The sequence below is a fragment of the Peromyscus maniculatus genome, chromosome 14 (genome assembly GCF_049852395.1).
Source record: "Peromyscus maniculatus bairdii isolate BWxNUB_F1_BW_parent chromosome 14, HU_Pman_BW_mat_3.1, whole genome shotgun sequence".
Classification (NCBI taxonomy): Eukaryota; Metazoa; Chordata; class Mammalia; order Rodentia; family Cricetidae; genus Peromyscus; species Peromyscus maniculatus.
Window position 1 is genome coordinate 54568944 of NC_134865.1, and position 14483 is coordinate 54583426.

General features: G+C 45.9%; 1 protein-coding gene across 17 annotated transcripts in view; it reads left to right on the forward strand.

The window, feature by feature from the left end:
- Sipa1l1 (signal induced proliferation associated 1 like 1) overlaps positions 1-14483 on the forward strand; it is a 309410-nt gene that overhangs the window by 76818 nt on the left and 218109 nt on the right. For 3 of the 17 annotated variants that reach the window (XM_076550993.1, XM_076550994.1, XM_076550996.1), the window contains exon 1: positions 12267-12449. The exons of 8 other annotated variants lie outside the window; for them this stretch is intronic. The gene's annotated coding sequence lies outside the window, so the exon portion shown is untranslated. Of the gene's footprint in view, positions 1-12249; positions 12450-14483 lie in introns of those variants that run through there. 6 more of the 17 variants (XM_076550990.1, XM_042260862.2, XM_076550995.1 and 3 more) reach the window with 5 other exon arrangements.

Below are 14483 nucleotides of genomic sequence, written 5' to 3' on the forward strand. Positions count from 1 at the left end.
TTCTGGGGTCTCTTCACCCCCTTCAGAACCACCGTCAGGGCATCACCTCCTTGAACACCCACACTCAACCTCCTAGGGAACTAGTAAAAGTCTAGCACACTAGTCACTGAAATCATGTATGAAACACATGTGCAGGCAGAACACACAGCCTTTAGACCAATACGATTTTAAAAAGTATTGGCCTGAAGTTAGCAAAAAACTAAAAAATACAGGAGTAAATGGTGGTTGCAGTGTTAGCTTTAATTTGCCCATGTGTTTTTATCTGTACTGTGATCTTTATTTCTTGGATGGATCATTTTTTTTCAGAGAGCATGCTGGTTCTTGTAGTTCAGGCTGATCTTGAGCATTCTACCCTCCCCGACCCCAGAGTGCTGAGTGGCTGTGATGGGCAGTGTTGTGGGCATGGCTGGGAGACTGTTACTGTCTCATGCCCTTTCTGCTCACCTTGCAAGACTCTTGTCTGCCTCCCCCCCCCTTTTTTTTTTACTTGTTTTTATTTTATTTACCAGGGAATCTCTTAGTCTCCCATTGTGGGCCAAGCCCATCTGTGGAATTTCTGGGAAGTCTCATGTCGATCCTATGTGAGGCTCCCTCGTATGTGGCGAGCGGCTTCTCTCCTGTTGCTTTCAGAGTTCTGTCTTTGGACAGTGGTGACAGTGTGCTTCAGTACAGCTGGCTTCGTCTGAACTGACAGTCTTGAACTTTGTGCATATTTATGTACGTGTCTCACCAGATTTGGAGACATTTTGGCTATTACTAATTCCAATATTGTTCTGACCGGTTCTCTCCATTCCTTCTTTTCTGTAGCCTCCACAGTGTGCTTGGTAATTCTCTTGATGGTGTTCATCTTGGTTTAAGTCTGAAATGCTTCTTGCAGACTCATGTTTTAAGGGCTTGGTCTGCAGTGCTGTTCTGAAGGCTGGAGAGCTTTCAGGAGATGGGCGAGGCCTTGGAAGGTGGGAGGGATTTCTAGTTCTGGCCTGTGTGTGCTCCGCTTTCTTTTCTGGCCACCATGTGAATACCTGCCACCACCGCCACATGCTCCCATCCCGTGAACAGCTCCTACCTCAAGGCCCCACCATTGTTAGGGCCCTTTTCACCATGCCTTTCCGCCATGGTGGACTGATGCTTCTGAAGCCAGGAACCAGCACAGACCTGACTTTCCTCATCTTATTTCTGGGGTATCTCGGGCACAGTGAGGCAAGAGTAGTTTTGTTGATGTAAAGGCCTGCAAGTTGCTTAGTCTTTGCTCTTTCTTCCTTAGCCCCCCACCCCCCACCCCGTTCTCAGACTTGCTAATTGCTCTTTTTCTGTCTTCCCATTTGCTGATTCTCCCACCTGGTAAGAACTTTGAATGACTTGAGCTGCACAAGTCTGTTCACTTTTTTTCTTTTTTGGTTTTATAACTTTATTTTTGTTTTGTTTGTATTTCTTGATGTCTCTACATCCTAGGTCTTTCTGTGTTGTGTTGTTAAGATCACTGATGTCTGTCTAGACATCTGCCATAAGCACTTTTCACGCAGTCTTGTTGGATATGGGTGTATTCTTGTATCTTGTGTCTATGAAGGTATTTTTCTGTTGAAAACTGCACTTCTGAATCTAATAATGTGGTAGGTAACTCTGGAAGTCAGGTTCTCGCTCTTCCTCGGGATTTGCTGTCTTTCTTTGTTACTATTGCAGGCTGGCTGTGCCCCAGGATGGGTGAGGTGGAGACGAAGGTCTACTTAGATCTTTTGCCTTTCCCTTGTGTGTTGGACCACTTTCTGATTTTCCCTGTATATGAAGCTGCATTTGAATTAGCCTTTTCCCCCTTGCCTTGAAGTTCTGGTTCCAAATTCAGTAACTTTGGGAGTGTTAGGCAAACGTTCTGTCTCTGAGCTCCACCTCTCTGAACTCCGATTTTTGAAATGTCCAGTTCTTTAGTGTCTGTCTGTCTGTTATGGGGGAGTGAGAAAAATCAAAGAATATGTGTGCTGGTCTTTCCAATCTGTTCATTTGCTTCAGCTGTGAGAAGAAAGACTTGTAATTATGGTGGAAAGCACCACAGCAGTGGCCTGTGGCTGCACCTCTCTGATGGGTGCACACCCAACACAGACACCACTCCCCATAGCTCCACACTGCCACCCTGCCAGCCTGAGTCCCTTTAGACTTCCAGGTCTTCAACTCGGGCCCAACCATGATTGGTGACCTCGAAGCTGAAAAGAATTTCAGGTCTGGCCAGTTAGGTGAAATAGAGTTGGAGATTATTAAAGATGTGGGGGTTTTTGTTTGTTTATTTGGTTGGTTGGTTTTTTTTTTTTTTTTCAAGACAGGGTTTCTCTGTGTAGTTTTGGTGCCTTTCCTGGACCTAGCTCTGTAGACCAGGTTGGCCTCGAACTCACAGAGATCTGCCTGGCTCTGCCTCCCAAGTGCTGGGATTAAAGGTGTGCACCATCACTGCTCAGCTAAAGATGTTTTAATACAGGGTTAAGCATGGGGTTTGGAAGAAAGAGAGACTTTTGGAAGGAAGTGATCCATAGCCTGAGTGGAGGCATGTGCTCCTCAGGGGAGGGGAGGGAGAGGAAGACCTACCCCAGTGTAGCTGTGGGCTTCTCGAAGGGAGAGCAAACTGTTGACCGTCTCAGCATCAGCCCCGAATTCCCTTTAACTCTCAGCTTACATCTCAAACGTTGCTAAGAGCATGCTTTTCCTCCTTCCTCTCTCTCTTGATCAAAGAGGTATGTGGGGTGGCTCTGGAGATGCCTTGATGGAATTATGATCTGATACGTAAAGCCAGAAGCCACTAGGGTCGCCTAAAGGGTCAGGGGATGCCCTGTTCCAGTAAAGACATGAGCTTCCTGCAGAATTGAAGGTTTATGGCGGGAAGACAGAATGGCTCTCAGCTGTTGGGTAATTGTTCTGGAATTCTTGCTTCTCTGTTGGTGACAGCTTGGATTGGATCTCAGAACGAGGGAACCTTTCTTCTTGTCCCGCAGATACTCCTCTCAGTCTGTCTGCCTCGGTGACATTTGGTCCAGCTAGGAACAAGTGTGTAGCTACCTGAACATCTTGGGGCTGAGGTCATGAGACAGGGCCACAGTGGTTCAGAGTGGTACTGACCAAGCTAACCACAGTACGCTGTCTGTGCCTGCCTTCCTTCCGCTGGCAGGTGACTCCAGAGCTCAGTCACCCTGCAGATCTCGTCCATGCGATTGTCGCCTGCCTGGGAACTACCCTTGGTGCTTCCTCCGCTTCGTCTTCCAGAATCAGCTCCTGGACTTGATTTTGTGTTAGCGGTAGACACATTATCTTCATTTTCACTGTTTTTAAGATATTGAATTAGTTAATCCTGCAAAGTTCCTAGGAGATACTAAAAGGAGTTTAAATGGAGGCAATAATGTGTCTGTTTGCATAGTGTAAGCCCTGGGTTATACCCCACCTCTCTTTCCAGCTCTCCTCCTTGTTCTCTACACATCAACAGGTTGACTTGGCCTTTTAATTTTCATTAATAATGAAAAAGTATTAGGTCCCTGTACTTTAAAAGGATAACATAATTGAGATTATATATCTGTAAATTTTTCTTTTAACAACATTTGGAGATATACCCATATTAATATAAATCTAGTTCAACCACCATTTGCACTAATTCCACTTTTTACCACTTTTTACACTAATTCTGTTGCATTATACTTTGCTAGTAGATGCAGATGTCGGGAACTAGAGAATGTTGCATGCACAGGCATGGTCACTGTTGTTGCAGTGGACACTAAAAAGAAACCTCACTTAGAATGTGTACCTGGGAGCTGTGCCGGGCACAAAGCTGTTTGTTACAGTGTTCTAAGTTTGAAAGGCTCTTCCAGGGCAGACTGATCTGTTCTGAGAACTGAGGCATGTGCTGTGTACCCATCACAGAGCCCACCCACCTCATGATCCACACCACAGGCAAGGGCTATACAGGATTAAATGAGACTTCCTGGGGGCAGGAAGGGGCAGGTCCCTTGGAAGGTTCCCTTAAAAGCCTCTTGGTCTCAGAGTAAGGATTGCATGAAATCTCTTTCTTTTGAATGGTTGTCTATTACGACAGGAAAGACTTCTTTATTCCTTTTGATACTTAAGATAATAAACAATGTAATACCTGCTGAGTGTTATGTTCAGAGTATTGAAATGGTCAGTTGCCACTGGCCACTTCTTACTCCACAATTGTTCTCCTGTCTATCCTCCGAGTTCCTCAAGCTCTCTCTAATTGGCGCCCTCAGCAGAGGTCTGAGCTGCACTTCATTTACATATCACAGGGAGCCCAGCCTGTAAAGCGAAGAGAGCATTAGGTGTGCAGAGCCATGTCTCAGGGAAGGCAGGCTGCGAACTGGCCAGGGCCACTGGAACTGTCTAGTGCAAGCTCCCTACAGCAGTCAGAGCAGACATGCTGTGCAGTGTGGGAAACAAAGTAAAGAGAGCAAGTGGGGGCAGGCACTCAGTGGGGGCAGGCACTCAGTGGGGCAGGCACTCAGTGGGGCAGGCACTCAGTGGGGCAGGCACTCAGTGGGGCAGGCACTCAGTGGGGCAGGCACTCAGTGGGGCAGGCACTCAGTGGGGGCAGGCACTCAGTGGGGGCAGGCACTCAGTGGGGGCAGGCACTCAGTGGGGGCAGGCACTCAGGAGGGGAGCCCACAGAGATGCTGCTCACGGACTGCTGTCTCCCTTGCTGCTTGTCCTCTCTCGGAGTCTGTGGCCCCTGACGGCTTCTTTGGAAACTGCGGGGGCAGCGTTTGCACTGGCTTGTCTTTGCCTGCAGTTACCTACGTGACACTTTTCTTTCCCTTGAACCATATTCGTTTCCTCAAGAAAGCATTCTCATCTTTCACCTTGCAGGTGGATATTATTTTGGGTCCTGATTAGCTGAAGGGTGTCTTTCACTGTGAACATTTTGTCTTAGTTACTGTTCTATTCCTGTGAAGAGACACCATGACCACGGCAACTCTTGTAAGAGAAAGCAAGCATTTCATTGGGCTGGCTTACAGTTTCAGAGGCTTAGTCCATTATCAGTAAGGCATGGAGCATGGTGGCAGCCATGACAGGTGTGGTGTTGGAGAAGTAATTGAGATTACATACTGATCTGTAGGCAGAGAGAGCGAGTGGATGTGGTGGTGGTGGTGGTGGTGGTGGACGTGGGTCTGGCATGGACTTTTTGAAACCTCGGAGTCCACCTTCAGTGACACACTTCCTCTAAGAAGGCCACACATACTCCAACAAGGTCACACTTCCTAATGCTTCTCAAAAAGAGCCACTCCCTGATGACTAAACATACATGACAAGTATATGAGCCTCTGGAGGACACTCTCATTCAGACCACTACAGCATGGACTTAGAGTTTTCCTACAGAACCTCCCCCTGTATTCATCCTGCTTACACAGGACTTCTGTCATTAAAAACAAACGTTCAATATTTAGGGGAAAAAAGCCCTTAGAGCAAAGCCATTTTCGCTAGCTGCCCAATGTTTGTGGGTATTAGAAGGGAAAGTTTGAGTCAGCAGATTATTATATTTGCATTCTGCTTTTAGCACGTTAATTCTTACTTAGATATTCCTGTCTACTTCTCATACATCACCTTGTAAGCTAATAGTTAGCACTAAAGAGTATGTTAAATAAGTTAGTAGAAAACCATCCTCTGATGAGTCTCCTGTCTTTGCATGTAGATCAGCTTTCTTGCATCTCCTTTTTTTGGTCATGATTTGCAGGGCGGCAACTAAATGTACCAAGTGGCAGTGAGTGTGCAAGAAGAGAACACATTGCTTCCCACCCTAAACATGAGCTAACAGCTGAATTTAGGATGTGGGCTTGAATGATAGATGACCCCACAGGCTCTGGCACTTGAATACCCAGTCCTCAGTTAGTGGCACTGTTTGCGGGACGCTTAGGAGATGTGGCCTTGCTGGAGGAAGTAGGTCACTGGGTATGGGGCGCCTCTCAGACCACCATGGCCAGCAATGTAATGATCCATGGGAGGCAAGAAGGGAGTTTGGTTCAACATGACTCAGTAGCCTGTGTTAGTTCAAACTGAGAGTCTGACTCCAGGTGGTTTATTTTAGGCATATTTAAGCACAGCACAATTTGGTGAAAAATTTCTGTCTTCATCCCATATGCACAATAAAGCTTAAGACATGACTACATTGAAACTCTTTGTAAAGTACGTGCGACATCTTCCATAAAGATAGGGAGTATAGGGGCTGGAGAGATGGCTCAGAGGCTAAGAACATTGACTTGACTGCTCTTCCAGAGGTCCTGAGTTCAATTCCCAGCAACCATATGGTGGCTTACAGCCATCTGTAATGAGATCTGGCGCCCTCTTCTGGCATGCAGACATGCATGCAGGCAGAATACTGTATATATAACTAAATTTAAAAAAAGTTGGGGTGTATAGATTGAGGTTGACACCTTCCATAAAGATAGATACTATAGATTGATAAGCTCACAATAAGGGTCTGGGGGAGGATCCAGTGGTCTCATAGCGGAAAGGTCACCATGCTGTTAACCATGTCCTCTCCCAGGCTCTGGGCAGAGAACAGGTTATACATCTTTCCCTTTGAAGAGACAGCCCTGTGTGTTGACCATTCCTGGTTCTCCTAGTGCTTCCTGTGAGCACAAGGACCTCTGTGCCTCCACAACTGGGGGTGAGCTTTGGGAGTTGAAGGACTCCAGCCAGCTGGAGCTTGCTTTCTCTGCTTCCCGTTTGTGGTTAGGATGTGAGCCCTCAGCTCTTAGCTTCCAGCTCTCATTGCCTCATTGCCGGGCCTCCCTCCACCCAGCTTCCCTGCTGTGATGGTGGACTCCTACCCCCTGGAACTTCAGCCCCAAATAAGCCCTTCTAAAGTCGCCTGGGTCATGGTGTTTTATCACGATAGACAATCACTAAGCATAAACATTTTAATTGACAGCGTGAATGTTTGACTTGAATGTCAGCACGCTGCCCACTCTCTACCTGGCTTTCACTTGTTGAACTCGCGCACAGACGGCTTTCTCTCTCACCCAGAGCTGAGCTTGGCAGAGCCCTTTTCTTGAAGCATTTGGAATCTACAAGATGAGGCAGGTGCAGTGAGGTGAGGATTTGAAAATTGACAAAATACAACACATAGACTTTCGGGGTTTCTCATTAGTGGTATTTAGAGGCTATGAGGCCCGGCTGTGTGGTAAAGGAGCACTATATAGATGTGCCTGGGATTTTAGTCGTTTTTCTGATAACATTCTTTTTCCAAGATTTACTCAGCTACCACATGGCATTTATATTTATGTATGAAATTGTAGCTCTTATGTAAATGGAAGCACAGCATACTGCTTCCGTTCTAGCTGAAGGCTTCCTTATCATTCAGTGTCTCAGTGATAGGCTTTAGGCATTAACAGTGCTACAGCAGCTGCGAGGATTTGGATGAGTTTTGAGAGCCCCCCACCCCCCCGCCTCCATAAAAAAAAGAAGGGGGGACGTGCTAGATGCTTGGCTCCCAATGTGGCATACTGAGGTGCTGAAACATGTAAGAGGTAGGGTGTTGTGAGGTAATTATGTCACCACAGAACTACCCTCAGAAGGGATTAGAGTGTGTCTTCTGAGGGAGTCCATTCTCACAAGCACCAGCAACTACGTATGTGACACTGGTCCCTAATCTCATTTTATTTTTCTCTTTTATATGTTCCCACCATGGTGCCCTCACACTAGCTACTATGTTGTGAAGTGGCCAGAAGGCCCTTACCAGAGGTCAAACTGGATAGGCCACCTAGTCTAGGACTTGCAATGTCAAAACTTCATTCTTAGTACATTACCCGCTCTCAGGCATTTTGTTATAGCAATTGAAAATACACAGTGGCTAACCTTGACTTGAAAGTACACAATTTGTCTAGAGGGATTTCTGGTTTAAAGACTATTATTGTTAGAGCCTGTTTCAAGTATTAACACTTGCCCCCAAATAAATTACACAAATGTGTCTTCTCAGCAGCATATCCATCTTTCTTCCCTCTGGACAGCAGTGCACTATTTGGCTTGCATTTCACTTTGTGAGGAATGAAGTTTCAGTGTGTTACCAGGCTTACCTCACTATCCCAGGTCACCTTCCCGAGTAGTCTAAAGAGGTATGCAATCTTACCCGTTTTAATTTAATACACAGTGTTTGTTCTTTAAAACGTATCTCAGTCCTGAACATGATATGCAGCTGAGGATGACGCAGTGCCTAGAATTACAGGAACACTCTGCCATGCCCAGCTTGTCTTAGCTTGGCCATCTTTGTCCACTTCCCAGGTATAAAGTGGGTCTCACTGCCGTTTTCCTGTCCGTTTCTCAGGCCGCACACAAACAGACTTCCAAGTGCTTAGCAGTGACTTCCCAGTGTGTGGATTGACTCTTGTCCTCTGCCTGTTCTTCTGTCCAGATGGGCTCTTAAATAAAAAAAACAACTTCTTCCCCTGGGTTTATATTTTGCCATTTAGGGTAACTTTTGCCATCTGTACAGCTTTTCAAGTTCATCAACTCCCTTGTTACTAGGTTTTATGTCCTATTAGAAGAAATGTGGGCTCTTCAAGATTATGAAAAACGCCTCTTGCTTTCTTTGAAGACTGGATGTTTCTGTTGATTGTAGGCATTCTTGTGACTGTGTTTTGTGTGGCCGAGTGGCCATCCCTTGGTTTTTTCCTCTGATTATCTGGCTGTGCCATCGCTGTTGTTGAGACATTTCTCTTCCTACACTGGTTTTACGTGTCACAGTTTATTCTACATGGAATCCCCTCAAGTGTTTCAGAAGTTTTGGGGTATCCATTGATTGATGGCCTGCTCAGGAACCAGTTTCACAGTGTTGTAATTATTGGGGGTTCACCCCTCTTTCACTATCTGGCAGATGTTAAGGCTAGCCTCTCATTAATCTTCTTTTCCATAGTTAGCCCAGTTATTCTCCAGTATTTTCCCATAGAAGCTGTAGACTTAGCTTTTGAGTATTCTCTGAGAATATCCTCTTAGTCTTATTAGAATTGTGGCAAATTTACATGGGAATTTAGATTTCTTTTAGTAGTTTTGATCTCCTAGACAACTGTTTCTTATGCATCAGGTACTTCATCTTCTCTGTGTTATTTATTTTTTTAAAGTTTAGGAAGAGTTACTGATCTCATAGAGGTAGTTACTCTGAAGCAGACTTCCTGTCGTGACAAGCCTTCCTGTCTTCACATCTTTCCTTCCATTTCCCTGTTCTGTGGGTAATGTGAAGTCATCTTTTAGGGTCTCTCTTTTTTTTTTGTTTGTTTTTTTGAGACAGGATTGGATTTCTCTGTGTAGTTTTGGAGCCTGTCCTGGAACTCACTCTGTAGACCAGGCTGGCCTGGAACTCACAGAGATCCGCCTGCCTCTGCCTCCCGAGTGCTGCGATTAAAAGCGTGTGCCACTACTGCCCAGCCTGTTAGGGTCTTTATGATCATGCATTGGGTAACCATCTTTAGGTGTGCCTCAGGTGAAAGTTGGCCATTCCCCACTGCAGTGCTCTGAGGTCCTCGGGAAAATCACTTGGGGATATCATGATTGCACTGTGAAGTGTGCAGGAGCGTGGGCCGGAACTCTTGGTGGGGCCACTGAGTCTCCTGTAGTCTTGCCTAGACCCGGCGGGCAGTGACATTGTGCCATCTCCCACTCTGCTCATTGTCTCCTTGCCTGTTAGCGTTCACATTCTTTAAGAAGGTATGAAGCTTTGTAGATTGCTTTATAGTCCATGTTTGAAACTCTTCAGATAAACATTGGATTCATTAAACATTAGTTACTCTTTTTCCTCTCAACCCCCTTTATTCTTTTGTTTGTTTTTGTGGTGTTGAGGATGGAATCTGGTATCTTGCATCAGAGGTTAAGCGCTAAATCACTGACCATATATCCCCAGCCCCACGGCACTTAAATTATCACTAGTGTATCCCCTGGTTCTGACAACTCTCTGCTCTCACTGAAAGTCACCATACTGAGGCGTGCTCCTGATTGTCGTGTTCTCGAGGAGGTACTGGGGACAGAAGTACTGTGGTCCCCTGCAGTCCTTCTCATCCTGTTCTGGAGGCCTTTCTTCACGAGACTCCACCTCCCCACCTCCAACAGACACCTCAGCAAGCTTTCCTCACCTCCCTGTGTTCTCAGATTGTAACTCCAGGTCGCCACCATCTCAGTGTCGGTTCTGGAGGCTTCCTCATTGAGCACATCCACTCACCATGTGCTGGGGGAGAGAGGATTGCTTTAGTACCACACAGACAGATCTAAAACCACACTGGAAAACAGTCGCCTTTTTGTCTCAGCACCTGGCTGAAGGGTCAGGGGTCAGCGCAGTCTGGTAGTGTGGGAAGTGGGAGACAGCGAGCACCTAGTGTGTCGCCCGCCGAGGTTACTGCCCTGGTTTCCAGCCTTCTCCCCTGTGCTTCTGCTGCAGCTCGCGCACCTCCCTCTTGGACAAGTTGGAAAGCTGTGGGCTGGTTGCTATGGGAATTGATGGGTGCTGCTGGCAGAGGGAGAAGGGAAGTTCTTGGAACTGACCCAGAAATCTTCAGGGAGCAGGTTTTATTTGTCTTCCGCCTCTGGCTTCCCTACCTGCTGTTCTTGGATTTGACTGGGGGCAGCCTTTCCTGGAGTCCTTGGAGTCTTGAGGGTTGGGTGGTCCTCACCAGAAGACTTCCAGGAGGAGGGGTTCAGAGGGTTGATGTGCCCCAGTTGTGTTAGCAGTTGGCTTCTGAAGCTTTGCTGAAGTCACATAGCCTGTCTCTCTGTGCTGTCCAGGAATGTGCCACAGACAGGTGAGGAGGACCCAGTGGTTAATCCAGGGTCATGACCTTTCTCCCTTCACCACCACCACCCATACAAAGACAGGTAGGGTATTCCTTTCTCATTCTGGATTTCGGAAATGTCAAGGTGGAAAATGGACATTTTAATAAGTTGATACTCATATTGGGCAGTGAAATTAATGAAATTAAAATATACTTTATAGAGAATTGAGTGTGGTGGTGCACACCTTTAATCCCAGTGCTAGGGAAGCAGAGGCAGGTCTCTTGAGTTTGAGGCCAGCCTGATCTATAGAGCAAGTCTAGGGCACAGAGAAACCCTTCTGGGGGCGGGAAATTGTCACCATTTTTTCATTGGGTTAATCTGATGAGTAATTTCATACACTCCCTTGATGTAAGCTAGGTTATTTTTATGACAAATCATGAGAAATGAACGTGAAACACTGATTTCCTGAGAAAAGTGTTTGGCTTCAGGAGAGAAAATGGATGACTCCCGGGCATTCCAGAGCTTGATGGGAGCCTGTTCTGTCATTTCTGATTTTTGTGTTTATTGATTTTTTTTTTTTTAAAAAGGTAAAATCCTTATTTGAGCTGACGTTGAATTCCAGGCTCAGATATGAGCATCTGTCTAGCTCTGTTCAAACTTAGCTGTGGGGGCTTAGAGGTGACAGCCAGTTAGCAGAGGGACCACAGGATTCTGAGTTACCTTGTGATCTGGATGATTCCCGTTACCTGGGAGGGGAGCTGAGGGAGGGTTGGACAGAAAGGACCTGTCCCCTTTAGAGCACACAGGACCTGTCCCCTTAGAGCAGTGGTTCTCAACTCTGCTCTTGTAGCCAGTGTGAGAGCATGACAACATGAAAGGGAAATGTGTGGTGAAGGGTGAGAGCTGCACTAGTGAGCCGGGGTCACTGAGTGACCTTCCCACGGAGGAGGAAGGCGGCATTCGCAGATTAGCCATTGTTATTTGAATGGAATCTTCTAGAGTAAGCAACACTTTACAACTCCTTTGTTTTTAGCCTCAGAACTTCTCTGGCTTTTATTTGTCAGGGAGTCTTGCAGAATGTCTGCCCAGGCTGTGCAGGTGACCTCAGGGGAGGGGCTAACCATTGGGGCTCACCTCACTGAGCCCTGAGACTTGTATCGGAGAGGAGAGCTGTGAGTGGGAGGCCTGGGGCGAGGGAGTCAGCCCCGAATGACATGCACTAACTGCTTCTTCAGTGTGAAAATACAAGCCTCACCTGAAAGGGAATAAGACAGAGTTTATTCTGGAGCCAAATATGAGTGACCGTGGCCTGGGGACACAGATTTAGGTCACCCCAAACACCATGCTCTGATGTAGTAAGAGTTTCATGTAGGCTCTTTTCATTTGTGTGGGTGGAAACAGCAAGCTGGCCAGTCTCAGATTCTATCAGATAACATTCTTAGGCTTTAGGTTGATGGAAGCTGGGGGTCTGTTATTACATTCCAAAAGGGTTTACCTAATAGTCATAAGAATGTTAGGTCGAACACTGGGGTAGTCAAGAGTTGACTGTCCAGTGAACTAAGAGCCCAAGATAATTTGATCCCTAGCTCTTCGCAGTCATTTGATCAATTGGTAGTGTGCGTAAGAGAAGTGTGGCTTTTTTGTTACCTTCCGTCCGGGAATTTGTTTACCCTCTGTTCGTTCTTTTGCTGTGAAATAGATGCAGCTTTTCACAGGTCAGTGAGGAGAAAGCTGAGGTTCCCGGTGTTTCTGCTCTGTCCAACTCACCCAAGAAAGGTCAGGCTTTTGTTAAAATTGAGATTAGAGCTCATGGCATTCATTCACCCAGAGCCCCAGGTCTTCCGTGGTTAATTATATTGCCTTGCATTGTTCAGGCCTAACTATTGTGATAGAATAGAGATGTGTATGATGTTGGACTCAAAAGCTCATATTCTTTCTGTATGTAGTGCCCACCCTGTGGGAACTCAGCAGAGACACTAGGAAGTGCCTAGAGAGGTGGCCCTTGAATTAGACACAGTAGGAGAAATGAACTTTGGTATTATAGAGCAGTGTTTGGGGGCACTTTGTGACTAGAGGCTATGTGAGGAAGGACAGGACTGCCATGTGGAGTGTTCAGCTCAGGGTGTCTGCAGAGATGGTGTGTGAAGGTCACAGAAAGGAACGGGTGAGAAAGAAGTTAGGCAGAATTGAACCTTGTGGAAGAATTTGGATCCACTTTCTGTAGGTGTTGAGAAACTCTGGCTGATTTTGGCTCTAATATCTTTTGTTTTAAAATTTTTAAAAGGCCAGGCGGTGGTGGTGCATGCCTTTAATCCCAGCACTTGGGAGGCAGAGGCAGGTGAATCTCTGTGAGTTCGAGGCCAGCCTGGTCTCCAAAGCGAGATCCAGGAAAGGCGCAAAGCTACACAGAGAAACCCTGTCTCGAAAAATCAAAAAAATAAAAATAAAAAAAAATCTTTAAAAGATATGAACAAAGAAAGTTAAGATTCATGCTAGGTGTAGTTGTGCAGACTTTAATTACAGTGATTGGGAGGCAGAAGCAGGAGAATCTCTGTGAGTTCAAGGCCAACTTGATCTACATAGTGAGGGAAAAATAAAAAGAAAAGGAAACGTAATAGTAAATTAATGTTTCCGCCAGGCAGTGATGGTATAAATCTTTAATCCCAGCACTCAGGAGTCAGAGGCAGGTGGATCTCTGAGTTGTAGTCAGCCTGGTTTACAGAGTGAGTTCCAGGACAGCCCAGAACTACACGGAGAAACCAAAAGAAAGTTAAGATTCAGCATAAAAGAAAAAAATAAATTAGGTTTACCCTCTAGGAAACATCAGTGTACCTGTTTGTTTTATGGGCACAAATTCTGGTTATATAATTCTGACTGTAATCTTATCAGCATGGTGATGACTCAGGACAACTAGAAACACAGGGGTGTTGGGCATCTATTGGAATCCTGATTTATATACATAGTCCTGTGTAGTGGTTACTTGTGAGTCTGTTTGAGATCTGAAGTCCACAAAGAGAGTCTTCCTCATGAGACACATGAGTGGCCAGACCATTTAGGCTTTCTTTTTTCCAGAAAAGAGCCAACTCTGGCCACACTTCCTGGCAACTGACCTCTGCCCTGTGTTATTGCCCAGAAAATTCCTAAGGGTCCTGGTCAAACCTTTAGCCATGTAAGGTACTTATAAAAATATAGCCTTTTGCTTGCTGTTTAGACAGGATTTATGCTACTTTACCAAGGAAATTAAAAAAAAAATCCATTAGCACCTAAGTGAGGAGAATGTTGACAACTAGTTAGCACTGGTTTTGAACCATGTCTAGTTGAGTCTGGGAGTGGGGCAGTAGAAGGGTACAGACCTTAGGCTGACTGCTGCCACCAGACTCTCCAGATTCTCATCATCTTGTTTATCACTGTCTGCTGAGTCTCTGGGGCGTTTTCTAGATGGATGCATGATGGCCAGGTCTCGGACGATGGCTCCTATTGTCTCCTAGGAGTAGCTGTTGTAGTGGATGGAAAAGCTGGCTAAGCTGCCTCTGGGAATTTAGTCCTTGTGAAGATTTTAAATGCCTTGGTTGGATAGCTTGTTTTAAATACTCCTGGGTTCCTTTTAGACCAAACAACCAAGTAGAACGGAAGAAACTGAAAACCATCGCATGTCATGGGCTGACTTGAGAAATGCAGAGCACGTAGTATAACATTCTCTTCTCTTTGCTTTCAAAAGGGTCAGGATCCCAAATTAACATACCTCCGTC